Here is a 16,322-nt window from a genome sequence, read left to right as displayed (position 1 = left end):
TTGTATTTAACATTGTTAGATTTGGTTCAAAAGAACTTGATGCTGCTACTGAATGCTTGAAAGTATCTTTGTAGCCTGCCCCCAGGGGGATAACATTTACTTGCCTGTAATATTACTCATTACATTTGTTTTTGTCAGAATGATCTTGCAAATCAAAAGAATCCAAAACAACATGATTTCTGGCATACAAAAATTCAAACTCTTTCTTCCTGAATTGGATGAGATACATTGGCTGGGCCTGCTCCTTTTCTTCCATCATTCCTAATGTAAAAGGTCTTTCCATTACAATTCCAGTGAAGTAATGCTGAAGAGCAGAAGTATCTCCAAGCAATTACCTTTCCATTGATACTAAGAATAGGCCAATGTCCAGAATGTTAGCTAACTGTCTACCCCATGGCTTATTGCAATAGATCCCTATTACAATCTTTTATGTAGACTTTATTGCAGCCACAGGAAATCCAAACCCCGACCTGGAGAGCATGAAATTTACAATCACTTACAAATGGCTTCATCAGTTTAACAAATTACCTGGATTTTCCTAATTAGAGCACTTTCCCCATAGAGGATTCTTGACCATTAGCCATCAAAGACATAGGTTTGGATTGTCCATGGAGTCTTGATCATTCTCAAGACCTTTAAGAATGGTGGGCAGGACCCAGATGCTGACGTCTTGCCCCCATATACAGCAGATCCATTTTTTGACAGCAGGGAGAATGGGGCAGAGTGTGAATCACATGGGCAGGAAACATAAACTCAGCGTGCCATTTGAAATTAGGACTGTTCCAATGGCCTTTACCAACAGTGTGGGAGTCACAAGTTGATGAAGGAGATGTAAATGTTCTTGAAGGGGAGATAAGGTCTGTTAAAATGTAATGATCTGAAGTTATTAAAATCCTCAGCCCTTTATAACATGATAAAAACCATGCTGCAGCTGTCAGTTAGAGTTAAAAAAAAACACACACGGTGCTGGAGTACATTTATTGATGGCCCATCTAGTGTAGCTAAGAAAAAAACATTAGCCTCTGTTCCTGCAGTTTCAATAGACTTAATTGTTGCCATTTCCTAAATATAGCTGAGCCCATTATGAATACTTTGCTGCATTTCAAAATCTCCAAAGCTACTAATTTCATTGGGGGGGGGGGGGGGGGCGCAGTGGGGGTGGGGGGGGGGTGGGGGGGGGGTGGGGTGGGGGGAAGAGGTGGTGGGTGCTGAGTTCACATTTTGATTGGCAGTTTTAAGGGCATATTAAGGGATTAGCTGTCTTTGGAATGGTTAGTAAATAGAAGTTTGTTTGTTTTTATAACAGATTAACCACTTGAGGAATTTAAAATATTTCAATGGGTTTGATGAATGAGAGTTTTTCTTTCTGTATTAAGTATGTATGAGTGAGGGTACTCTCAGATTGTTACTTTATTTTTTTTCCTCTCCACATGGCTCCTGAGGTCTGACCATAGTGGCTATGGAGGTGGCATGTAGATATGACATGGCATGGAGGTGGCATGGGTGTTCATGGGGGGGTATGAGGTGGCACGGGGGCTGTGTAGGCAGGTGAGGGCTAGATACCTAGCAGCCTTTTATGAAACAGGACCAAAGTCTCAGAGAACTGAGGTGGGCCTTCTAACGAGCTCGCCTTGAACACTTGCCTGTTTCATCTGCCACCTCAAAACGACCGCTGGAGGCAGCAGATCCAACCCAATCATGTTCCTACATCTCCCACCCCAGAGCGAACATCATGTGTGCAGGCCTAGTTTCCATGGAGACAGGTATGTTGAGTCAGGAGATTTCCCAACTGGAGCTTCCCATCTCCATGGCAAAAATTTGGTCGATAAAGACTCACGCAGAATTTCTACAATCGATACAGTTATATACAAATGATGATTGTACTTTAGGGCTGTAATATTTTTGTTTATTTTTGGGTTCCTGCTCCAAATTCCCTTCCATAGCTATGGACTCCATTCCTCACCCTGGCAGCAGTTTGAGATTAAACCAGTTTGTTTACAACCTTGGTGTCATATTTGAGGTGAAAGTCCAGCCACATATTTGCGCCATTAAAGATTGTCTATTTCCACCTCTGTAACATTACCCAGCTTCAACCTTGTCTCAGCTCATATGCTACTGAAGCTTTGATTCATACCTTTGTTACCTCTCACTTTGACAATGCACACTTGGCTGGCCTCCCACATTTTATCCTCTGTATACTTAAAGTCACCCAAAACACAGCTGCTCCATGCCTTAACTCACAGAAAATCTTGTCCTTCGAGCACCTCTGTACTTGCTGACCTACATTGGCTCCCAATTAAGCAACATCTTGATTGTAAACTTCTCATCTTTGTTTTCAAATTCCTACATGGCTTTGTCACTCCCCCGTTATCTCCTCCAACCCTACAACCCTCTGAGATATCTGCACTCAACTAATTCTGGCCTCTTGATCACCCCCAATTTTAATTGCTCCCATTAGTAACTGCACCTTCAGTAATTTGGACCCTAAGCTCTGGAATTCACTACCTCTCTGCCTCACTACCTCGCTTTCCTCTTTTAAGACACACCTTAAAACCTACCTCTTTGACTAAGCTTTTAGTCATCTGACCTTAATATCTCCTTGTGTGGCTTACTGTCATATTCACATTTATAATGTTTCCCGTGAAGTGCCTTGGGAATTTTTATTATTTTAAAGGCTCTACATAATAAAAGTTATAGAAACGTAGAAACTAGGAGCAGGAGTAGACCATTTGGCCCTTCGAGCATGCTCCGCCATTCATTATGATCATATTGAAATACCAACTAATAGGACTTGGAAATCTATGATGGACTGGCATCCCGTCCTGGGTGTACCCCACCTAGTGTTTATTGCCTGTTGGGATAGGCTCCGACTCCCCATGTCCCGAAATTGGATGAAGTGGTTCTGGAAAAGTGAGTGAGTGAGGACTTGGAAATTACTATGAATGTGTTTGTGACCAAAGTCTAAAGCTAAACCTAAATACCTTTCACCACAAATAGTGGATGGCCCCTTAAACAATCAACACTGTGCTCACAATAAAGCTTTTTCTCATTTCTCATCTCATTTCATTTTTCCAGATTACTGTTATAGAATGATACCTCACAGAAGGAGGCTACTTGGCCCATAGGGTATGTGTTGTCTCTTTGAAAGTGCTTCCCCTTCGCTTCGCCATAGCCCCACAAATTTTTCCCTTTCAAGTATATATCTGGTTCACCTACTGAAAATCATTACTGAATCTACTTCCATTACCATACCAGGCAAGGCACGCCAGATCAGAACAACACATAAAAAGATTTCTCCTCAATTCCTCATTAAAGGGAACATTTTCTTGAATGAGTCAAATGTTGTCTCAACCACCTTTCCTTAAGCATCTAATTCCAGGCGTTGAACATGTTCTACATCAAGAAATGTTTTCCTATGTCTGTTCAACACTGGTCCTATTTGCAGCCATGAACCATGCCCTTTTGACCTGTTCTCTTCACGTATCTCTTCAAAGCATCATTCCATTGTTTCCTTTCTTGACCCCACTGTGTATCTCATAAATCATCTTGGATAATTTTCCATTACCTTTATATTTGATCTTGTAATCTTGACAATACACAAAGCGATTTCAGACCTTGTCCAGTTTGTAGGGCTTAAATTTGACTTCATCAGCTTTCTTCAGTGTTTTGAAGATTCAAATCACCTTACTGCTCAATCTCCTTCCTGGATGCATAAGCTAAGCTCCAAAAGACTATCTTAAGAATAAATAGTATCTTAATAATAATATTCCTTCTGTGCATTAGTTTTAGCTTAATGGTTGCTGTTTTTGGACTAAGGCTCTGTCTGCACTATTTTAACAGAATCATTAACTTGAAATAAAGGAGTTGATGATTACCCTTAAATAATCTTAAACAGGAATTTAACCACACTATAAATAGTACACAGTGGGAGTTCAATTGCAAATTACTTCGAATTGCCCTTGTTGTTTTATTTTTGTCTCCATATTGATGCATAGAAATTGAGTGAAAGGTTGCTGTTTCTTTAAATCTGCTAACTCCAGCAAATTTCCAATAAAAATTTCTGACACTTTCTCATATTAATCAAAGGTTATTGAGCCAGAGTTATAAGATAATTGATCGATGGCTGTCGATACTGACTGCTGGTCAGATATTGCACTTGCTGAAATCCAAATGGAGCCCAAAATTCAAATTTGGTTTGATCATTCCAAATAATGCAAAAAGATATCAACCCCGAGGCCCATGTACTTATAATCTTCTAAAGGTAATGGGACATATACTTAAAATGGATTGACTTATAGGGCTATGTGGAAAAACTGGTGAATGGGACTAATTGAATCAGTCTTTCAAAGAGCTGGCACAAGCACGATTGGTCAAACAGCCTCCTTCTTTGCTACAGATTCATTGATCTGGCAAGGGTTTAAAAATGTTAAGCGCAAAAGACCATTCTTTAGCGAAATGATGGAGAACAAACTATTTCCAGATGATTGCTTTCCCAATATTAAGGGCGGGAAAGCAATTATTCTAGCTAAGTCTGGTCCTGTGATAATAGTGTAGCAATATTCATGGAATAAGCTCTCATAATCTGTAGCCAAATAATGGGCAAAATATTCATGGAAACATTTGTCTGAACTCCCAATAATAGAGGAGGAGATAGGTTTCAAAATCTATGTATAGAAACCACTAAAATTTAGAGAACAGGTCAGTCCATCCATAATTAACCATTGCCTGCAAGGATCCATAGGAATCTGTCTCTGTTTCAGAAAGCGACAAGTGGCTATAGCTTGGACACCACTCTGCAACAATATGGCTGATCAGGAATCTCTCCCACTCTCATTGCCTGTCATGGGCATTTTGGAAGGATTAGTAAGAGTCAACAAGTACGAAAAATAAATAGGTTAATGAATTTTAGCCTTTAAGGGAGCTAGAATAAAAAGGGGAGGGGTTTTATGCTATCTTTGTATAAAGCTCTGGTTAGAGAGTACAATACTGCATTCAGTTCTAAGCACTGCACCTCAGGAAGGATATAATAACCTTGGAAGGGGTGCAGTGTAGAATCACTATATTGATACCGGAGCAAAAAGTTTGAAATAAAGGGACAGGTTGCACAGACTATGCTTGTATTCCCTTGAATAAAGATGAATAAGGTTGTTCCAATTGTGGTGTTTAAGATGATTAAGTGATTTGAAATTGGGGGTGTTATCAGGAAGCACTAGGTAGTGGAATCTGGAACTCTTTCCCTCAAAAAGCTGTTGAGACGAGTAGGCCAGGATCTACCAATCCCATCGTGATGGGACCTGCACGGGAGATCCTGCAGTGCATCCGAAAGTCCATTGGGCAATCCCATTGGTGGATGGGGGCAGAAAATCCCACCTGAGTACAATTGAACATTTCAAAACTGAGCAAGGAGTCAGGTAAATGGAGCTGCTACACAAATAAGCCATGGTCTAATTGCCACTCAACTTGTAAGCTTGTCTTTGGCTCTTAAAAAGATATATCGCCAGTTTTCCTTCTTTAAAATGAAAAGTTAAGCAATGCAGCATCAATTAATTTTGGTGGGAATCCCTTCAATTAACTATTAAGCTGTGAGCATTAACAAATTCTACAATCTTGAATATTGCAAGAGGTTTGGCAATTGCCCTCATGAGCTATAATTTGAATGCAATTAACTTATTGGATTAATTAAACAGTGCAACCAACATTGAGTTAACTTTAATAAGTTGGTTGCATTTCAAATTAGCTGTCGTGAACAAGCTCAGTTTGATCTTCTTAAGGGTTTATATCTTGAATTTAGCCTTGTCACTGATCTCTGAAATCTGTTGCATAACAATTTTGATGTTACAGTGCCCAAAATGGCAGACATATATGCTAAATGTGGTCTTACCAAGGAACTGCATTGGTTGAAATTACTTGTTCTAATTGTTGATCAGATGCCTTCAAGAAACTTTGGATGAACCTTGTTGAGGCCTCATTACCCATGAGAGTAAATTTTGTGAGGTCTCACATCGATTTTACGAGGCATGGTTGAGAGAGCGTTCAAGGAGACCACAAAACAAGTGATCATAGGCATTCATTGCATATGCAAATTAGTAATGTCTTGTCCCTTGCTGAATTTCATGAATTTTGCTCTACTGAATCTTGCTTATAAAAACTGAGCACACTGGAGTTGTTATAATATCACCTTCCCAATTAAGCCTCAGTTCTGCCTTCAATTAATGTATGCATTGCAGACTGCACTATAAAAACTGCCTCAGCTTGGCCCAAATAGCCAAGTGGTTATGGTACTGGGTTTGTAACCCGCAGATCAAGAGTTCAAATCTCACAATGGCAAACTATGAAACAATGTAACTTCATCTGAAACAGATGGAAACAGGTTTACTCAAAAGAGTATCAAGAGTTCAAATCTCACAATCATAAACTATGAAACAATGTAACTTCATCTGAAACAGATGGAAATGGGTTTTGCTTGGCCTAAATAGCCAAGTGGTTATGGTACTGGGTTTGTAATCCTAAGATCAAGAGTTCAAATCTCACACTGGTAAACTATGAAACAATGTAACTTCATCTAAAAAACAGATGGAAATGTGTTTGTACTCGAAAGAGTTACACAACATCTGTTACATCATCAAAATATCAATCAAGAGTTCAAATCTCACAATGGTAAACTGTGAAACAATGTAACTTCATCTGAAACAGATGGAAATGTGTTTGTACTCGAAAGAGTTACAAAGTGGTAAAGGCAGCTGGCTCGTTGGTCTAGCGGTATGATTCAAGCTTGGCCTAAATAGCCAAGTGGTTATGGTACAGGGTTTGTAACCCTAAGATCAAGAGTTCAAATCTCACAATGGTAAAATCATAAAAACTGCCTCAGCTTGGCCTAAATAGCCAAGTGGTTATGGTACTGGGTTTGTAACCCCAAGATCAAGAGTTCAAATCTCACAATGGCAAACTATGAAATAATGTAACTTCATCTGAAACAGATGGAAACGTGTTTGTACTCGAAAGAGTTACTGCAAGTGGTCAAGCGTGCAGTGCCAACAGTCATAAAAACTGCCTCAGCTTGGCCGAAATAGCCAAGTGGTTATGGTACTGGGTTTGTAACCCCAAGATCAAGAGTTCAAATCTCACAGTGGCAAAACTATGAAACAATGTAACTTCATCTGAAACAGATGGAAACGGGTTTGTACTCGAAAGAGTTACAACTATAATTTTGCCGCAGGGGTGACCAGGATCGGGGACGTGCTGGGTGGCGGAGGACTGGGCTGGATGCTCCCGCAGGAGTTGGCACGACGCGCGTCTGTGAGTGTCCAGGTCACAGCCGATGCCATCCAAGACCTGAGAACGGTCGTGCTCGGACCCGACGTTATTTTGGGTCTTGAGGCGGCCCAGGTGCGCGGTGGTCTTCCGTCTGAGCGTTCCCCTGTTCGGACGGAATTCCACATTGGCCCCAAGCCCCGAACCCTCCCTCGGGTGCTGGTGCCCCGCAATATGAGCCGCCTCGGGGACATGCCCTCCGTGCCTTTTGGCACGGCAAAGAGGGGCTTTTTGTATGGACTGCTGCTGCACACCTTCCATTTTCTCGCCCTTGTCCGTCGACCGGACACGCCCTGGCGTGCCTTTTTGCCGTCCGGCGGCGGAGGCCCCCGATGGGAGGCCCTCTACGGAGGTGTCCTCCCCCTTTCTATCGGGGACCTGGGTTGGAGGGTGTTGCATGCAGCAGTCCCTTATAATAAGAGGATGCATAGGTTCACGGACTCTCAGGACACATGCCCTTTTTGCGGTCTTGTGGAGTCCGTGGACCATGTATACATAGGGTGTTGTAGGCCGCACTCCCTTTTTAGTTATTTGAAAAACCTTTTATTGATGTTTTGTTTGCACTTCAGCCCCACGCTCCTGATCTATGGGCACCCGGTGCGGAAGGGGGTCGGGAAGGAGGAGGACCTCCTCGTGAACCTGCTCCTGGGCCTGGCCAAGTTGGCCATTAACAGGTCCAGGCAGCGGGCGATCGACGGGGGAGTCCCGCCCGATTGTTTGTCCCTCTTCCGCGGCTACGTTCGCTGCCGGATGTCCCTGGAGAAGGAGCACGCGGTGTCTGCTGGCACTCTCGAGGCCTTCCGTGCTCGGTGGGCACCGCGGGGACTGGGGTGTTTTGTTGACCCCTTTAATCACATTTTGATTTAAAGTTTGTAAGTTTCCTTTAAACTTTTTTCTTGGTTTTATAGCTGACCTGAATTAGGGGCTGTGCCTGATTTATCCCAATTTTGTTGATTTGGTTTTCATTTAAAAGATTATCAAGAGTTCAAATCTCACAATGGTAAACTATGAAACAATGTAACTTCATCTGAAACAGATGGAAACGGGTTGGTACTCAAAAGAGTTACTGGGAGAGTGTTGTCTGCCCTGCCTGATCCCGGCTCAGTCACAACTGGCGGGCAGTAGGTTTAGGCCTAAATAGCCAAGTGGTTATGGTACTGGGTTTGTAACCCCAAGATCAAGAGTTCAAATCTCACAATGGCAAACTATGAAACCATGTAACTTCATCTGTATAAACAGATGGAAACAGGTTTGTACTGGAAAGAGTTACTGCCTGTGCCAATTTCTCCTTTGCTTGGCCTAAATAGCCAAGTGGTTATGGTACTGGGTTTGTAACCCCAAGATCAAGAGTTCAAATCTCACAATGGCAAAACTATGAAACAATGTAACTTCATCTGAAACAGATGGAAACAGGTTTTTACTCAAGAGTTCAAATCTCACAATGTTGAACACATAACCTTCAGTCAATTTGTCTGCCTTTGGTACATAAGACCTGTGACCTGCAGCCAACTGAAACTACAGATTGGTCTTGTCTTCAGCTGCAGCAATTGCTTGAACAAATTTTGGCCGTCATCGGGGTGGTCCTTTCGGCTTACGCCGATGACGTGCTCCTTATGTTTAGTGACCCGGCTGACCTGCGGAGGATGCGCGAGTGCCAGGAGGTCTACTCTGCCGCTTCTTCTGCCAGGATCAACTGGGGTAAATGTTCTGGACTCCTGGTCGGTCAGTGGCAGATGGATCCCCTACCCGAGGAGCTCAGGCCTTTCACCTGGAGCAGGACCAGCCTCCTCTACCTGGGGGTCCATCTCTGCCCCGCTGAGGAATCCTGGCCGGCAAACTGGCAGGAACTGGAGACGAAAGTCACCGCTCGCCTGCGGCGCTGGACAGGACTGCTCCGAGTGCTACCTTACCGAGGTCGAGTTCTGGTCATAAACCAGCTGATCGCCGCCATGTTGTGGTATCGGCTGGTCACTTTGACCCCACCCCCGGACTTTGTCACAAGAATCCAGAGATTGTTAGTCGACTCCTTCTGGGACAAAAGATTGCACTGGGTCGCTGCCAAGGTTCTGAGTCTCCCGCTTAGGGAGGGTGGTCAGGCGCTAGTGTGCCTACGCACACAGGTGGCGACTTTCCACCTTCAGACCCTGCAGCGATACCTCTAAGTCGAGCCTCCTCCTAGATGGTGTGCCCTGATGACGTATTTCTTCCGTCAGGTGCACGGCCTGAATTATGACGTGCAGCTCCTGTTTATAGAACAGCTGGGCCTCGGTGGCTCCTTGCAGGCGTTGCCCGTCTTTTACCAGGACCTGATCAAAGTCTGGAAAGTGGTCACCTCGCGACGCAGCGCTCCCCCGTCAGGAGTAGCGGCTATCGTCAGAGAGCCGCTGCTCAGGAATCCGCCCCTCCGTCCATTTCAGTGGTTGGCGGAGAGGAGGGCTGTGGCCGCAGGGGTGACCAGGATCGGGGACGTGCTGGGTGGCGGAGCACTGGGCTGGATGCTCCCGCAGGAGTTGGCGCGACGCGCGTCTGTGAGTGTCCAGGTCGCAGCCGATGCCATCCAAGACCTGAGAACAGTCGTGCTCGGACCCGACGTTATTTTGGGTCTTGAGGTGGCCCAAGTGCGCGGTGGTCTTCCGTCTGAACGTTCCCCTGTTCGGACGGAATTCCACATTGGCCCCAAGCCCCGAACCCTCCCTCGGGTGCTGGTGCCCCGCAATATGAGCCGCCTCGGGGACATGCCCTCCGTGCCTTTTGGCACGGCAAAGAGGGGCTTTTTGTACGGACTGCTGCTGCACACCTTCCATTTTCTCGCCCTTGTCCATCGCCCGGACAAGCCCTGGCGTGCCTTGTTGCCGTCCGGCGGCGGAGGCCCCCGATGGGAGGCCCTCTACGGAGGTGTCCTCCCCCTTTCTATCGGGGACCTGGGTTGGAGGGTGTTGCATGCAACAGTCCCCTATAATAAGAGGATGCATAGCTTCACGGACTCTCAGGACACATGCCCTTTTTGCGGTCTTGTGGAGTCCGTGGACCATGTATACATAGGGTGTTGTAGGCTGCACTCCCTTTTTAGTTATTTGAAAAACCTTTTATTGATGTTTTGTTTGCACTTCAGCCCCACGCTCCTGATCTATGGGCACCCGGTGCGGAAGGGGGTCGGGAAGGAGGAGGACCTCCTCGTGAACCTGCTCCTGGGCCTGGCCAAGTTGGCCATTAACAGGTCCAGGCAGCGGGCGATCGACGGGGGAGTCCCGCCCGATTGTTTGTCCCTCTTCCGCGGCTACGTTCACTGCCAGATGTCCCTGGAGAGGGAGCACGCGGTGTCTGCTGACGCTTTCGAGGCCTTCCGTGCTCGGTGGGCACAGCGGGGACTGGGGTGTTTTGTTGACCCCTTTGATCACATTTTGATTTAAAGTTTGTAAGGTTCCTTTAAACTTTGTCCTTGGTTTTACAGCTGACCTGAATTATGGGCTGTGCCTGATTTATCCCAATTTTGTTGATTTGGTTTTCATTTAAAAGATTATCAAGAGTTCAAATCTCACAATGGCAAACTATGAAACAATGTAACTTCATCTGAATAGGAACAGCTGGAAATGTGTTGAGCTTGGCCTAAATAGCCACGTGGTTATGGTACTGGTTTTGTAACCCCAAGATCAAGAGTTCAAATCTCACAATGGCAAACTATGAAACAATGTAACTTCATCTGAAACAGATGGAAACGGGTTTGTACTCGAAAGAGTTACAGACAAGCAGCCTGTTTAAAAAAAAAAAGAAGAAAAATAAAGACTGCCTCAGCTTGGCCTAAATAGCCAAGTGGTTATGGTACTGGGTTTGTAACCCCAAGATCAAGAGTTCAAATCTCACAATGTTGAACACATAGCCTTCAGTCAATTTGTCTGCCTTTGGTACATAAGACCTGTGACCTGTAGCCAACTGAAACTACAGATTGGTCTTGTCTTCAGCTGCAGCAATTGCTTGAACAAATTTTGGCCGTCATCGGGGTGGTCCTTTCGGCTTACGCCGATGACATGCTCCTTATGTTTAGTGACCCGGCTGACCTGTGGAGGATGCGCGAGTGCCAGGAGGTCTACTCTGCTGCTTCTTCTGCCAGGATCAACTGGGGTAAATGTTCTGGACTCCTGGTCGGTCAGTGGCAGATGGATCCCCTACCCGAGGAGCTCAGGCCTTTCACCTGGAGCAGGACCAGCCTCCTCTACCTGGGGGTCCATCTCTGCCCCGCTGAGGAATCCTGGCCGGCAAACTGGCAGGAACTGGAGACGAAAGTCACCGCTTGCCTATGGCGCTGGACAGGACTGCTCCGAGTGCTATCTTACCGAGGTCGAGTTCTGGTCATAAACCAGCTGATCGCCGCCATGTTGTGGTATCGACTGGTCACTTTGACCCCTCCCCCGGACTTTGTCACAAGAATCCAGAGATTGTTAGTCGACTTCTTCTGGGACAAAAGATTGCACTGGGTCACTGCCGAGGTTCTGAGTCTCCCGCTTAGGGAGGGCGGTCAGGCGCTAGTGTGCCTACGCACACAGGTGGCGACTTTCCGCCTTCAGACCCTGCAGCGATACCTCTACGTCGAGCCTCCTCCTAGATGGTGTGCCCTGACGACTTATTTCTTCCGTCAGGTGCACGGCCTGAATTATGACGTGCAGCTCCTGTTTATAGAACAGCTGGGCCTCGGTGGCTCCTTGCAGGCGTTGCCCGTCTTTTACCAGGACCTGATCAAAGTCTGGAAAGTGGTCGCCTCGTGACGCAGCTCTCCCCCGTCAGGAGTAGCGGCTATCATCAGAGAGCCGCTGCTCAGGAATCCGCCCCTCCGTCCTTTTCAGTGGTTGGCGGAGAGGAGGGCTGTGACCGCAGGGGTGACCAGAATCGGGGACGTGCTGGGTGGCGGAGGACTGGGCTGGATGCTCCCACAGGAGTTGGCGCGACGCACGTCTGTGAGTGTCCAGGTCGCAGCCGATGCCATCCAAGACCTGAGAACGGTCGTGCTCGGACCCGACGTTATTTTGGGTCTTGAGGTGGCCCAAGTGCGCGGTGGTCTTCCGTCTGAACGTTCCCCTGTTCGGACAGAATTCCACATTGGCCCCAAGCCCCGAACCCTCCCTCGGATGCTGGTGCCCCACAATATGAGCCGCCTCGGGGACATGCCCTCCGTGCCTTTTGGCACGGCAAAGAGGGGCTTTTTGTACGGACTGCTGCTGCACACCTTCCATTTTCTCACCCTTGTCCGTCGACCGGACACGCCCTGGCGTGCCTTGTTGCCGTCCGGCGGTGGAGGCCCCCGATGGGAGGCCCTCTACGGAGGTGTCCTTCCCCTTTCTATCGGGGACCTGGGTTGGAGGGTGTTGCATGCAGCAGTCCCCTATAATAAGAGGATGCATAGCTTCACGGACTCTCAGGACACGTGCCCTTTTTGCGGTCTTGTGGAGTCCGTGGACCATGTATACATAGGGTGTTGTAGGCTGCACTCCCTTTTTAGTTATTTGAAAAACCTTTTATTGATGTTTAGTTTGCACTTCAGCCCCACGCTCCTGATCTATGGGCACCCGGTGCGGAAAGGGGTCGGGAAGGAGGAGGACCTCCTCGTGAACCTGCTCCTGGGCCTGGCCAAGTTGGCCATTAACAGGTCCAGGCAGCGGACGATCGACGGGGGAGTCCCGCCCGATTGTTTGTCCCTCTTCCGCGGCTACGTTCGCTGCCGGATGTCCCTGGAGAGAGAGCACGCGTTGTCTGCTGGCACTCTCGAGGCCTTCCGTGCTCGGTGGGCACCGCGGGGACTGGGGTGTTTTGTTGACCCCTTTAATCACATTTTGTTTTAAAGTTTGTAAGTTTCCTTTAAACTTTTTTCTTGGTTTTACAGCTGACCTGAATTAGGGGCTGTGCCTGATTTATCCCAATTTTGTTGATTTGGTTTTCAATTAAAAGATTAACAAGAGTTCAAATCTCACAATGGCAAACTATTAACATTGTGGTAAATGCTGGAAAAAATAAAGACTACCTCATTTCAGTATCCTGGGTAATGTCCACAGAGGTGCATGGTTTCTATAGTCAGGCACTGCTAGAAATCTCACAATTGCATTTCTCCTCACAAAAGCAATGCTACTAATTTAAAGATTCTTATTGCCAAAGGTACCAGTACCAATTATTTGCACTTGGGGAGAGAAACCTGTGTTTCTAGCTGATGCTTCCCATCACAGGAGGCTGAGGAAGGTGTTAACTTTGTAAGCATTGTGCGTGTCACTTCCTTGCCAAGAGTGCACTGCATGCTATTTGATGAAATAGGCCTCTTCTCAGGGTGCTTGGAAGCATGAGCCAGCATGAAAGCCTCGTGTTGTGGTGACCTTCACCTCTATTCCTGCTCTAGATGTCAGGTGCAGATTGCTGACCTGTAAATGGCTCAGCTTGGAGGCAACCTATCTAGTGAAGTGGAGGGGTGCAGTCAAGACTCCTCTAACATGTTCAGGTTCAGGAGCCAAGAGAAGCTGATGTTTATAGACAGAATGTCTGAGGGGTTATTCGCCCTTCACAACCTCGACTTCCTGATTTTCAATCATGCACCTTGCTTGGAATTCAAATAATACAAACATACGGATTAGGAGCAGGAGGAAGAGTGTGAAGTTGAGGTTACATTCAGATCAGCCAGGATTCTACTGAACAGCAGAGCTGGCTTGAGGGGCCGAGTTTATATAAGTAGGCCATTCGGCCCTTCAGGCCCACACCACCTTTTGATAAGATCAAGGCTGATCTAATTGTGGCCTCAACTCCACATTCTGCCTACCCCTGATAACTTTTGATTCTCTTGTTAGTCGTGAATCTATCTTCCTCTGGCTTAAAACTATCCATTGACCCTACTTCCAGCACTCACTGGGGAAGAGAGTTCCAAAGACTCATAACTCTCTGAGAGAAAAAAAAATTCTTCTCATTTCCATCTTAAATGGAAGGCTCCTTGTTTTTAAACTGTATCCATTAGTTCAAGTCTCTCCCACAAGGGGAAACATCCTCTCAGCATCCACCCTATCAAGTCCCCTCAGGATCTTATATGTTTCTATAAGATCACCTCTCATTCTTCTAAACTCCAACGAACACAGGCCCACCCTGTCCAACCTTTCCTCGTAAAATAAGCCCCTCCATCCCAGGTATCAGTACAGTGAATTCCCAATTTTCCTTCCCTCTTTATATCAGCATTGCTAACAGAATACTTATCCTTTCATCTTTGTAAAGAGAGAGTAACAACCAAAAGTAATGAATAGCACGAAGTTCCAAAGAACTTTTTAAAATGGCGAGATTTGTGCAAGAAAACAAAACAATGCATGGAGCAAAATTCAGCCCAGGATACCTGGCTTAAAATCATTACTGTCCTTTAAGAGGCTGTGGAATAGTTCCCAAGCTGCTGTGAATGCCCAATTTCTATTTACTGGTGCCCTAGGGCCTTGCTTTGAAGGCACAGGGCTCACAACCCAGCCATGAGATTTAAATTGTGGAATGAGCCCATGCATGTCTGTAGTGCAGCTTTATTGGTGAAATCAGACACCCTGCAAATTGGGGCACCTGAAGTCAACTAGGCACCAGAATTTGCAACCCAGGCCTGCAGAGTGCAAAGCCCTGCACATCTCATGAGGTCTCAGATGACCATCTGTTCTAATGTGTCAAATAATTCACACTGTTGTCAGCCAACTTGTTACATTGGTATTTTCACAGTGCTTAGTAAACACCAGCAAATATTTTAGTTTGAAACCTATGACCATTTCCAATATTGTTATCATTAATGTTTTTGACAATCAAATCAGTTACATAGGATTTCCTTGCATTAAGTTTAGTTTGTCAGCCTTTGACTCAAGCCTCCTTGTACCCTTTTGACTATTAACAGTCTCAGTTGCACATGTTGCCTCTTCATATAGTTGACTATCATCAGTTAGTCTATTGATGTCAGGGTAAGTTCTCGTCTCCACCACATAGGTGGGAATCTGGCAGAGGGAAACACCTGTCCATCACTGAGTCAACCTGATTATTATTTCATGGAATGAAAACTGGGCAAATACTACAGAAGGCACATGGTCCGCTGCACTAGATTACTGCCCATTTGAGATAGGATTAGAATTGACCCCATTAGTTCCATACCTCCCTCTTCTCAAGGTAATGAATGATAAAGGTCCAAATTCAGATCCCTCTATGTTCCACTTGATATTGCTCTCCACCATAACTCCTGTACATTCATCACCATCTGTTGTTATATCTACCCATTTACTCAACCAATTAGCTAGCTAACTTACCCCTTCATGAATTCTTAACTTCATTTAAAATGGCCGTATCAAATGTTAAATACTCAGATAGCGTTTTCACTTGGTCATGCTGGTTTATTGGTACAATTTGCCTGAAATTGGCATCATGATTGCAGAACTTTCTAGTCTGAATTACGTTCAACAACTTGAGTTTCCAAAATCCTTTGCACTAGTTTAAGAATCATTGTGTGAGAAGCAGGATCCAATTCACAAAATTGGCCATATTCCCAGGAAAGAGTTCATCACCATTGGAAGCATCTACTATTTGGCCTCATTTACAGGCCTTCCAGAAGGTTCTAAAAAAACATAGGCCTGTTGTTTTGATGTAAGAACACAAATAAGCATGATTTAAAAGCTTTTGAATGTTTTTATTAATTCACTGAGAAGTAGGCTACTGTACCCCACTATAACTAGCAAATGGCTCTCTAAATTTTTTAAAGGTAATTTTCAGTCATTTGAAATCCAGTTACTCTCAGATCTGGTTTGACAAAATGCTTATTTTTTGTGATAAATTCATTTTCAAATGTACTAACCAAATTACCAAATTTAAATACATCAGCACATTTTTTAAAGTAAAATTTAAAAAAGGGTTACGCTGTAAGATGCTGGTTGATTGCACTGGCTCATGACAGACTTTGCAATGTGCAAATAAGTTTATGTGGAAACTTGACAGAAAGAACGACTTTTCAAAACTAACATAATTTTGGGAGCAATTTGTGT

The 16,322-nt window shown here is 45.3% G+C and overlaps 2 protein-coding genes across 6 annotated transcripts in view; one reads left to right on the top strand and one right to left on the bottom strand.

The window, feature by feature from the left end:
- Positions 1 to 16,322, top strand: part of LOC121280741 (dedicator of cytokinesis protein 2-like) — a 627,095-nt gene that overhangs the window by 284,319 nt on the left and 326,454 nt on the right. The gene's annotated exons all lie outside the window — the stretch shown is intronic.
- LOC121280742 (protein INSYN2B-like) overlaps positions 1 to 16,322 on the bottom strand; it is a 124,452-nt gene that overhangs the window by 34,716 nt on the left and 73,414 nt on the right. The gene's annotated exons all lie outside the window — the stretch shown is intronic.

This window comes from Carcharodon carcharias, chromosome 8, assembly GCF_017639515.1.
Source record: "Carcharodon carcharias isolate sCarCar2 chromosome 8, sCarCar2.pri, whole genome shotgun sequence".
Taxonomy (NCBI): Eukaryota; Metazoa; Chordata; class Chondrichthyes; order Lamniformes; family Lamnidae; genus Carcharodon; species Carcharodon carcharias.
The sequence above is the reverse complement of the archived record's forward strand: the minus strand, read 5'-3'. Positions and strand labels throughout refer to the sequence as shown.